Raw genomic sequence first — 10,215 nt, 5'->3', positions numbered from 1 at the left:
CACTTCGGGGGCAGGGATTACGTCCCCGCGGCTCGCTCTCTCAGCGACTTCCGGAGGCGGGAGGCAGCGGGAGGCGGGCCCAGGCTAGCCCCGCCCACCTCGGCCGCGCTCGGGCGTGCGGTCCCGACTGACACTTCTCAGGGCCGGTCGGCAGGGGGCGCCTGGCCACCGCGGCTGACGACCCGAGCGATGCGGGCCTCCCTGCGACCCCATCCCGCCCCACCCCGGGTACAACCGCCCTGTGTGCGCTGGCCCGTAGCTGGGTCCGCAGAGAGGTAGGCTGTGTTAAAGTCAGGCCGCTTCCACCTCTTGGATCATCTTCTCCACCCCGCGCTCTTGTGGCCCTTCTGGTTCCCTCTGCCTGAACATCAGCCCCGGCCACTTAGCCCAGCTTCTGAAAGCCTTCGGGCGAGTGGTTCTTGAAGCGTGGCGCCAGAACACCGGCAGCAAGCTCGTCTGCGCCCCTGGAGAAAGGCAGGTTCTCAGGCCCCACCCAGACCTGCAGAATCAGAAACAATGCGGGGTCGGGGGTCCAGCAGATCTGGCTCATCGGGTGACCCTGATGCAGGCGAGGCTGAACCGCTGCTTTCGGCAAAGCTTCCATCCCAGCTGACTGATGCTCTAGCTTATTTTCACTTTCACTGTTTATGCCTGCTGCCTTTACTGGAGGGCAAAAGCATATATATATGTATTTTTTTCTTTGTGTGATTAGTTTTTCATCTCTGAATTGTTGATCCTTTTCTGTCTGCTCTCCTTTTTATTTATTTATTTATATGAGGGGGAGATAGTTAGATTTCTTTCTTTATTTATATTTGGAGGAGGGACTGGCGATTGAACCCAGGAACTTGTGCATGCTAAGCATGCACTCTACCACTTGAGCTATACCCTCCCCCTCCTTTGCTTTCTGTGCAAAGCCTCACTTTTGGCTGCCCTAGAAGTGCCCCTTCCCTATCAATCTGAAGACTGATGGTTCCTATGCCATGTTGATTGATTAGGAAAAAGAATTTGGCTAATTGACAGGTTGATAGTCCCTGCCTGATTACAATCGTGTTATCAAAATAACCACACCGAGTGAGACAGTGGGCTTATTTACAAAGCAATGTGGAAGGGGTGGGGGGACAGCAAAGAGGGATTCCGAAAGGAAGGGACATTTGAGCTGTGTCTTGAAGCACAAGTTTTGTTAATGACAGACGGATGGCCTTAAAAAATGTCCGTTTTGACTCTGTGTTTCAATGGTTTGGTGATCCAGTGGTTTTTCGTTGTGGCAGGTCGTGTTTTCCTGAGAGAGCTGCTTTGATACTGATCTCATCATGAGTTCTTCCTTCAGCAGTGTGATGCTGACACACCTCCATCCAGAAGTGGGGTCTATGATCTCGCCTTTTAGATCCAGAAAGCCCTTTGTGACTGTCTGGGCCAAGAGAATGCAGCAGAAGTGATGCTGCCTGACTTCCGGAGCCACGTCAGGACAGACGGTGCAGCCTCCACCCACTGTCTTTCTCGAGCCGTATCCCTTGGGAGTCGTGAGCAGACAGGTGAGATGTCTGGCTACCCTGCAGCTGCCATGGAAGGTCCCAATGGAAAGGTCGTGTAGAGTTGGAGAGCCACGTCCAGGGAGCCCCAGCTGTTGTACCCTCCAGATGTCTGAGTTGAATGAGCTTTCAGACAGTTCTAGCGCTCAGACTTTGAGCCATCCCAGCTGACTCGGAGGCAGCAGGGACCAGCCGTCCCTGCAGAACTTTGCCCAGATTGCAGAACTGTGAGCGAAACATGGGGGTTTTAAACCCCTGCAGTTTGGGTGGTGCGTTCATCAGCATTAGATGACTTGAAGGTTCGTCTTCAGGCACAATCCCATTCTTCCATAATTCTCATCACTGCATAGTTTTTCATCAGTCTTTATTAATACTGCTTAAGTGTTACAGATTTAAGTCCAAACACCTATAACTTCTTCCCACAAGTACCAAGTACTTAGTTTACTGACTCAAAGACTTCCCTTCTCTGGTGTCAGCTGCCTCTCCAAGTCTCCCACTGCTCCTCAGCTGAGGATCTGGAGCCCAGCTCCTGAGTCCTTACTGCACAGAGCTGTGGCCTGGGACAGGGCACTTCTCTGGGCTAGGTCTGGTTGTCCTGCCTGTTAAACGAGAACAGTAGGTGTCTTCCTGAAGGCAGAGGGATAGATTTAAGAAAAAAAATCAGGGCCCCCTTTCACTTCTAAGTTCTTTTTTTCCAACTGATACTCATCAGACAAAACCATTTTAGAGTAACGGTTTACTCATTACTCTACTCGTATTTACTCAATACAAGTAGAGAGATTTCTACTATGTATAGAAGGGGCACTGAAGGAGACATCCAAAGAGAGTACACAGAGCCCCCGCCCCGGGGGAAGTAGCATAAGCTTTGGGTGGAAACTAAGGCCCTCGTGACGTTTCGGAAGGTGGGAGAGAAGACGTCTTCCGTTACATTATGAAGAACAAAGAGAAAAATCAGGAACACTTGATGGATGTGTCCCCACCGTCAAGAAATTTTCTTTTTTAAGTCATATTTTCTTTAAAAAATTTTTTTTTCTTGAAGTGTAGTTGATTTACAATGTTAGTTTCAGTTTACAGCAAAGCGATTCCGTTATACATATGCATACATATGTATATGTTTTCTTTTCAGATTCTTTTTCATTATAGGTTATTAAAAGAAATTGAGTATAGTTCCCTGTGCTCTACAGTAGGTCCTTGTTGTTTATCTCTTTTATATAGAGTAATATGTGTCTGTTAATCCCCAACCCCTAATTTATCCCTCCCCACCCTTTCTCCTGGGGTAACTATAGTCTGTTTTCTATGTCAGTGAGTCTGTTTTTGGTTTATAAATAGAGTTTTTTTTTAAATTGAAGTATAGTCAGTTACAATGGGTCAGTTTCTGGTATACAGCACAATGTCCCAGTCATACATACACATGCATATATTCATTTTCATATTCTTTTGCATTAAAGATTATTACAAAATATTGACTGTAATTCCCTGTGCTACACAGAAGAAAATTTTTAATCTATTTTGTAGATAGAATTTGTATAAATTTTTTTTTAGGTTCCACATATAAGTGATATTTGATATTTCTCTTTCTCTGTTTTGACTTAGGTCAAGAAGTTTTAAAAAAATAATTACAGAGCCATGCAAATGGAAAGCCAGTGATTAAAATGATCACGTGAAAAAGAGAATTACATAGGTTGTCATAGCAGGCGGATGAAGTTTGATGAAAAGAGCAAGATGAACACACACGCGTGAACTCAGACGAGGAAAACGTGAAGCTACCAGCACAGCAAAAGAAGGAGGAAGCCACTGCCCAGAGGTGAAGAGGACACAGAAAACAGGACCCTATGCCGTTTGAAGAAAGTGAAAGTCAGTGCAATTTCCAAGCGTTGTTCAATAAAGAAATTAATGGCGGTTAAACACACAGCAGAGAGAAACAGCCAAAGTCTTTGTGGACAGCTACAGAAATATGCATTAATAAGAATGGACCTAATTTTTCTCCATCACTAAGGACAGAAGACAAGGCGTACATGTCTTGACAGTACCGTGAGCCTGGAGAAAGATGCTTGCTAAATGCAAGGTCGTACCGTTGTCATTGTTCGTCTAGCATCACTGCCCGTGTGCATTCGGTCCACAGCTGCTTCTCCATGTTTCCTTCCTCTGAAGTCCATCACATTCTTGATCTCACTCCCCTAAGAAGCAAAGCACTAAGCCTTGCGGAGTGTATTAGTTAAGCGAAGTTTAACCCCTGTGTTGTTCAGAATGAATGAAGATTTGGACTAAGGAAAGTAAGAGAGCAACTTGCATTTTTAAAGAAAGCAGAAAAGCCCTCTTAGAATATTTCCTTCTAGCCTCACAAGGAAAGCTGTTGGCTGGTGAATTTGTAAGTGTTTTTCTGGCCAATGGTAAAACCCCACGTCCACTTGTATGGCTGAGATGCTGGAAAACTTGGGAAGCCAGGACTCTGAAAAATGTAACATGTGGGCAATGCCTGATATCTCTAATTCCTCCCCCCACCCCCAGATTTCAGCTCCTCATCCCTTACTCAAATCCCATCTTGACTGCAAGAACATTAAATCGACCCATATATGTTTCCAATAAAGACATAAACGTCTCAAATCTCTTCTAAATTTTGCGATCACACTGTTGAGAATTATGTGGCTTTGTAATGTTGTTTAACTGGAAAAAGTATGTTCGTTGTGCTGTACACCAAAAATTAACACACTGTAATTGACTGTACTTCAATTTAAAAAAAAAAGCATGTGTCCAAACTCCGAGTGCTCTATTCTCTGTTTTGCCTACCCGCTCCCTGGTAGGAGTGTGGTGTGACCCTCCCTTCCTTTGTTGGGTCTTCATGTATTCCTAGTTTCCGAAATAGACACACACACCTGTCCTCCACCTCCGTGTTTTGCTTTCTCATGTTTAAGGGAAGGATGCTTTTTTTCTCTCCTGAGCACAGAATCAGCCTTAGGAGTGAAAAAAAAAGGGCCAGTTTGCTACAGAGTGGTACCCATCTCCTGCAGAGAAAGCCAGCCCGGGAAATAAAATATTTGGCTTTGACGTCAGCGCTGACCAAGGCTTCCCAGCCCTGGGCAAACTATAGATGCCGCCTGCCCCTTTGCCTCCGCTCTGTCAGCAGGTACCAGCCAAGGCTGCTGCCTCCCCGCGCAGAGAGTGAGAGGCTGTTCTCTCGTCCCAGCATCGCTGTTTCACACTCTTGGACCTTTCCTTGGAGGGGCGTGAACAACGCCTCTAGGCTAGCACCTCATCGTCTTAGGCTGAGACCCTGCACGGAAGCAGGCTGTCGCGGGGGATGGAGGGAACTCCCTCGAGAGGAGTGGGGAGGCTCTCTAAGTGATCTTAATTGCTCTCTGAACGCAGCACTGTTGATTTTCTTGCCGTTTGGGGCCTCCCCCTTACACCCTCTTTGCTCCATTCACGTTGAACTGCTCAGGGACACTAGGGATTCTGTCTCCTTTCTTTGCACTTGCCCTTCCCTCTCTCTAAGCTTCACTGTTGGCATTTAAGCCCCTCACGAACTCCTCTGCATCCTCCAGGACCCAGCCAAGGTACCTCTTCCTCTGTGAAACCATCCCTAACATGCTGGTCGCTGGTACACCGAACGCTATTCTGATGCAGCGTTTATAATGCTGTATTGCAGTTTCCACCTGTCCGTTTCTCCTGTTAGGCTGTGAATTCCCTGAAGGTATCCCCAGATCTAGCGTGGTGCCCATCATCCCTGCACCCATTCATTTCTTCATTCAACAAATATTTCTGAGCAGGGAGGGTATAGCTCAGTGGTAGAGCGCATGCTTAGCATGCATAAGGTCCTGGGTTCAATCTCCAGTCCCTATATTAAATGAAAATAAGTAAATAAACAAACTAATTATCTCCCTCCGAAAACAAAACACAAATATTTCTGAACATCCAGTGATGTGTGAGTGTCTACTTCCAGGCCCTCTGCAGGCGTTACAGGTAAAACAGTGAACAGAAAACACAGACTCGGTGATGGGAGATACAGCAGATAAATGGGAGATACAGAGATAATAACAGTGGTTTGTCAGGTGGTGAGAGAACAGAGCTGGGTGACACAGAGAGACCCTGGAGGGTGAGGTGGGTGTAGAGGGTTGGGGTAGACATCTTAGTCCCATCAGAATGCTGTTGCAAAATCCCATAGGTTATATTATGTTCTTCCAAAGAACAGGAATTTCTCTCTTACAAGTCTGGAGGCTGGGATGGCCAAGGTCATGGTGCCGACAGAGTCAGCGTCTGGTGAGGGAGGGCTCGCCTCCAGTGACTGTCTTTTCACTGTAGCCTAGCATTATGGGAGGAGGGCAGGGGCACTTTCTGGGCTGCTTTTATAAGGGCAGTAATCTCATTCAGGAGGGCTCCACCCACAAGACTGAATCACCTCCCAGAGGCCCCCACCTCCTAGTACCATCCCCTTGAGGGTTAGCTCTCAACATGTGAATTTAGGATCTCAACCTGATGGGTGTTAGTAAATTAGGATATAGAGTTTATATATGACATAAAAAATAAAATGTATAATTTGTTCTTTAGGAGAGGAAATGCTAGTCTGCCCACCACCAGTTGGGCCAAAATGATGAAGATTACTGTGATCTCATCTCCATTGATGTCAGGAGGTAACCTGCATGCAAACACCTTATGAGAATATTGTTCCACTTTCTCCATTCTGGTGAGTGAAGCAGTGAGGTGAATCCAGGTCACTATGAAGAGGTTCAGCTCCACGGCCATCATCCAAGAATCCATCTTCCATTGGAAATGGTGAAGACTGACCTTTAATTGAATCATTTTCAGCTCTCATTACGTGGATGCGTGAACTCTCCAGTGAGCACATGTCAAATGTCCTGGGGCGATCCAGAAAAGGAAAAATGTTGTCAGCCCTCTTCAAGCTATTGTCTATCCAGGACAGAGGAGCAAAATGGGCTGCTTTTATAAGGGCACTAATCCCATTCAGGAGAGCTCCACCCTCATGACTGAATTGCCTCCCAAAGGCCCCCACCTCCTAATACCATTGTGACCTCCTAATACCATTGTGACCATTGTGAGCTGTGGTGCTTGGAGGTTAGATCTCAACATGGGAATTTGGGGGGGGCCACAGATATTCAGCAGACTCCCTGAGGAGGTGACATGTGAGCACAGTTTGCAGGAGGAATGAGTCAGTTGCAAGGAGGTGGGTGTGCAGCCCAGAGGAGCTACAAAGCGGCAGAGTTATTTGCTCATTGCAGAGTAGACAGTGATGTGAATTTGCCTTTTGTAAAAAAAAAAAAAAAATTAAATGTATCTTCTGAAAAACTATTTGCCAAATAGAATTTATCAGTCTAAGAAAAATGGTTTTCTTAATGATCTTCTGGGTAAGAGTCAAGTAAGGAGCAATACGACCTTTCCATCAAGAAATCCACAAGGCTTTGTGTCAAGAACTTCTGATGAAAAGCTCATATGTCTATGTGCTGGACAGGTCCTTGTGTTTATTGGGGGACCCTGTAATTTACTTTAGGGAATTGTCTCTAGGTCTAAATGAAAACCCGGCCAAGCTCAGTATTTCTAAATGCTTACAGCTCAGGACACTGCTCTTTTTTTTTTTTTTTTTTTAATATGTAGTCAGAGGACAAGCTTTGACCAGAGTCATAGGAAAAGAGTCATTCCACTTTGGACTAAAGTTAATTAAAATAATTTTTCTGTGTTAAGGACAACTCTTAAAAAACCATCAGCTTCATTGGTACACAGGGAGTGGTTTCCCTGAGATGACAATACAGAGTATGATTTACTTTAAAATTTTCTGAAGTTCCTCAGGATGACACCTGCACCCCAATGTTCATAGCAGCACTATTTACACTAGCCAAGATATGGAAGCAGCCTAAATGTCCATTGACAGATGACTGGATAAAGAAGATGTGGTCTATTTATACAATGGAATACTACTCAGCCATAAAAACTGACAACATAACGCCATTTGCAGCAACATGGTTGCTCCTGGAGAATGTCATTCTAAGTGAAGTAAGCCAGAAAGAGAACAACAAATACCATATGAGATCGCTCATATGTGGAATCTAAAACAAACAAACAAACAAAGCATAAATACAAAACAGAAATAGACTCACAGACATAGAATACAAGCTTGTGGTTGCCAAGGGGGCTGAGGGTGGAGAGAGAGAGACTGGGATTTCAAAATTGTAGAATAGATAAACAAGATTATACTGTATTGCACAGGGAAATATACACAAGATCTTATGGTAGCTCACAGAGAGAGGAATGTGACAATAAATATATATATGTTCATGTATGACTGAAAAATTGTGCTCTGCACTGGAATTTGACACAACATTGTAAAATGATTATAAATTAATAAAAAATTAAAAAAAATTTTCTAAAGTTCCAAACTTTCTGATCAGAGTTTCAGAGATGGAATTGTATTGTAATTGTTACAATTTTGTTTCCATTTCTACATGAAGCGTCTATAAATTATAATCTCCTGAGGCATCAGTACTTGAAATAATAAGGAATAAGAGGCCTGGGTTAATATAAAAATGTGAACTTTAAACATGTTTGACATCTTAGAAACTTCTGGCCGTATGTCTACATTTCTTCATTGAAACACTTCTTACAGGTTTCTCACTGGTGAAACTAAACATTTTAACTAAGTTCAGTATTCACCCTCTATCAGGAAGCTAAAGAATGGGGGTAATTAATCATGTTCCATGTCCCTGGGCATTTCATACGAAATTAACTAGAACAGAGACTGTGATAATTCCACCTTTAGCGTATCCCAAAGTGATTTAAAAAAATTAGATTTTTTTTTCAATTTATGAACATATGTTCAGTCAGTTATAAAAATATTTTCAGCTGAAAACACTGAAATGTAGTCATGAAATTTCATCAACTGTGGGTTATTTTTTTGGAAACAAGAACCAGAGCCCTTGGGTCATTCGGTCTCTCCCAGCTGATCTTGCTGTGAGCAGCTGTCACCCCGTAAGTTGCTAACTCATTAGAATCAATAAGATTTGGATGTGACCCGTGGAGGTCTGTGGAGGCTGAAATTACTTTGGGCTTTTCCCTGTTTGTGGGGAAGTGGATCGTGTTTCCCCGTCACCTTCTCTTTGTTTCATCTTGGACATGTTTACTCTAAGAGAAAAGTTCAGCTTAGCCCTGAACTTTACCCTTGGCTATTGGCTGCTTCTAGGCTGGAAGTTTAATTCATTCCTTTTAGAGGCCTACCTGTAAGCAGGAAAGAGTCATTGGTCCATATGTCTCACTTTTTTTTTTTTTTTTTGTATAATTAGAACTAGCAGAACTCAGAGGCTTCTTGACCATCCATAAGACAAACAGGCTTGAAGGCTTGAAGGAAATTGCAAATCGAGATCTGAGTGAAATCCCTTGGGGGGGGGATGGGGGATGGGGGACGGGGTTGGGGTATTGTGTAAAATTGTCAAAGCCCACCCTGATACTGGAGATGTTACCTAGTGTGTGTAATATTTAGGATATGGTCATTTATATGGACAGATACATGTAGCCATCTTTGTAATAAACAATTTTTAGGCATTTGATAAAATATGGAAAATAACGAGCCATTTGATACTGCAAATTCAATTTAGGCCCTGTGCTCCTCCCCCACTTCCCGCCGTCCCCAGAGGTGACCGCAACCTGGCGTCTATGGTACCCAGACATCTTGACATATTTTACTACAATTGTGTGTATGAAAAAATAATAATATGGTAATAACAAAAAAATTGTGTGTATATGTGCATATGTAGATCAGTTGGGAAAACTCATGGAATGTAGTCATAAAGCAACTTTATTTTTGTCCCTTTACATTTATTTGTTGCAAATAATTCTTCCCTGTAGCTGGATGAAAACCCAGGAAGGTGTGTGATGGCTCTTGTCACTCTCTGGATGGAAAAAAAAAGGCCCCACGATCTCTTTACGTCACAATACCTAGTCCCCATTCAGTCATTCAAATGTTTTGTTATCAAAACCGTCTCTGGAGAATGGGCCACCCTGGGGCTTGGCACTGGCCTCCGATGGCTGATGGCCGACGGGGTACTCTGACTTGGTCGTGGCCAGATCGACTCTGGCGAGGTCCTTGATGTCGAGCCACGTGCTAGGCACCCCCTCACTGCCATGACCGCTTCACAGGGTCCCAACGAGCAAGCACCAGGGAACTGAGAAGAGGCTGGCAGACGTCAAAGGACTCTCCACGGGCGCAGTGAGAACCTGTTGGCGGGGATGCTCTCCGACAGGCGCTAGCTTGGCCTGTGAGTTTCTTTGCGCTCCTGGCCGCTCCTAGAGGTCCTTCCACCCTGTTCCTCTCCCCCTCCCCCTCCTCACCAGCCTCCGGCCCACCCCGCCCCCAACCCCCAGCAGCCGGCCAACCAACTAGCCACGGCCTGAATCAGTGCACCTGCTCAGATCAGGTCCTGCTCATCCCTCCCACTGGAAGGAGACTGGGGACACCACAGAAGGAGGAAGGATCGGAGGGGCAAAAGGAGACTGTCTGGCCCACTGCGCACATGTGGGTCTGCAGCCAGCTCTCCATTCGGACCCATGGGTGCTGAGCCTGTCCTGGTTCCAAAGCCGCGTCTCATCTCTACAGCTCAGTGAACCTAGTTAGTTACAGGGCGTGTGTCTTCATCCGTCCTAGAGTCAGATGTCAGGTTCCCTAAAAAAACCTTACTGGGACCTT

At 45.1% G+C, this 10,215-nt stretch overlaps 1 long non-coding RNA gene across 1 annotated transcript; it reads left to right on the top strand.

Annotated features, from left to right (window-relative positions):
* The first annotated feature begins 85 nt into the window (after window positions 1–85).
* On the top strand, window positions 86–4,279 carry LOC141575080 (uncharacterized). Its single transcript, XR_012502377.1, has 3 exons — window positions 86–474; window positions 1,269–1,532; window positions 3,123–4,279. It is a non-coding gene; the product is annotated as an uncharacterized LOC141575080 (long non-coding RNA).
* The last annotated feature ends 5,936 nt before the right edge of the window (window positions 4,280–10,215 follow it).

This window comes from Camelus bactrianus, chromosome 26 (assembly GCF_048773025.1).
Source record: "Camelus bactrianus isolate YW-2024 breed Bactrian camel chromosome 26, ASM4877302v1, whole genome shotgun sequence".
Lineage (NCBI taxonomy): Eukaryota > Metazoa > Chordata > Mammalia > Artiodactyla > Camelidae > Camelus > Camelus bactrianus.
Note: the sequence above shows the minus strand (reverse complement) of the source record. Positions and strands in the feature narration are given on the sequence as shown.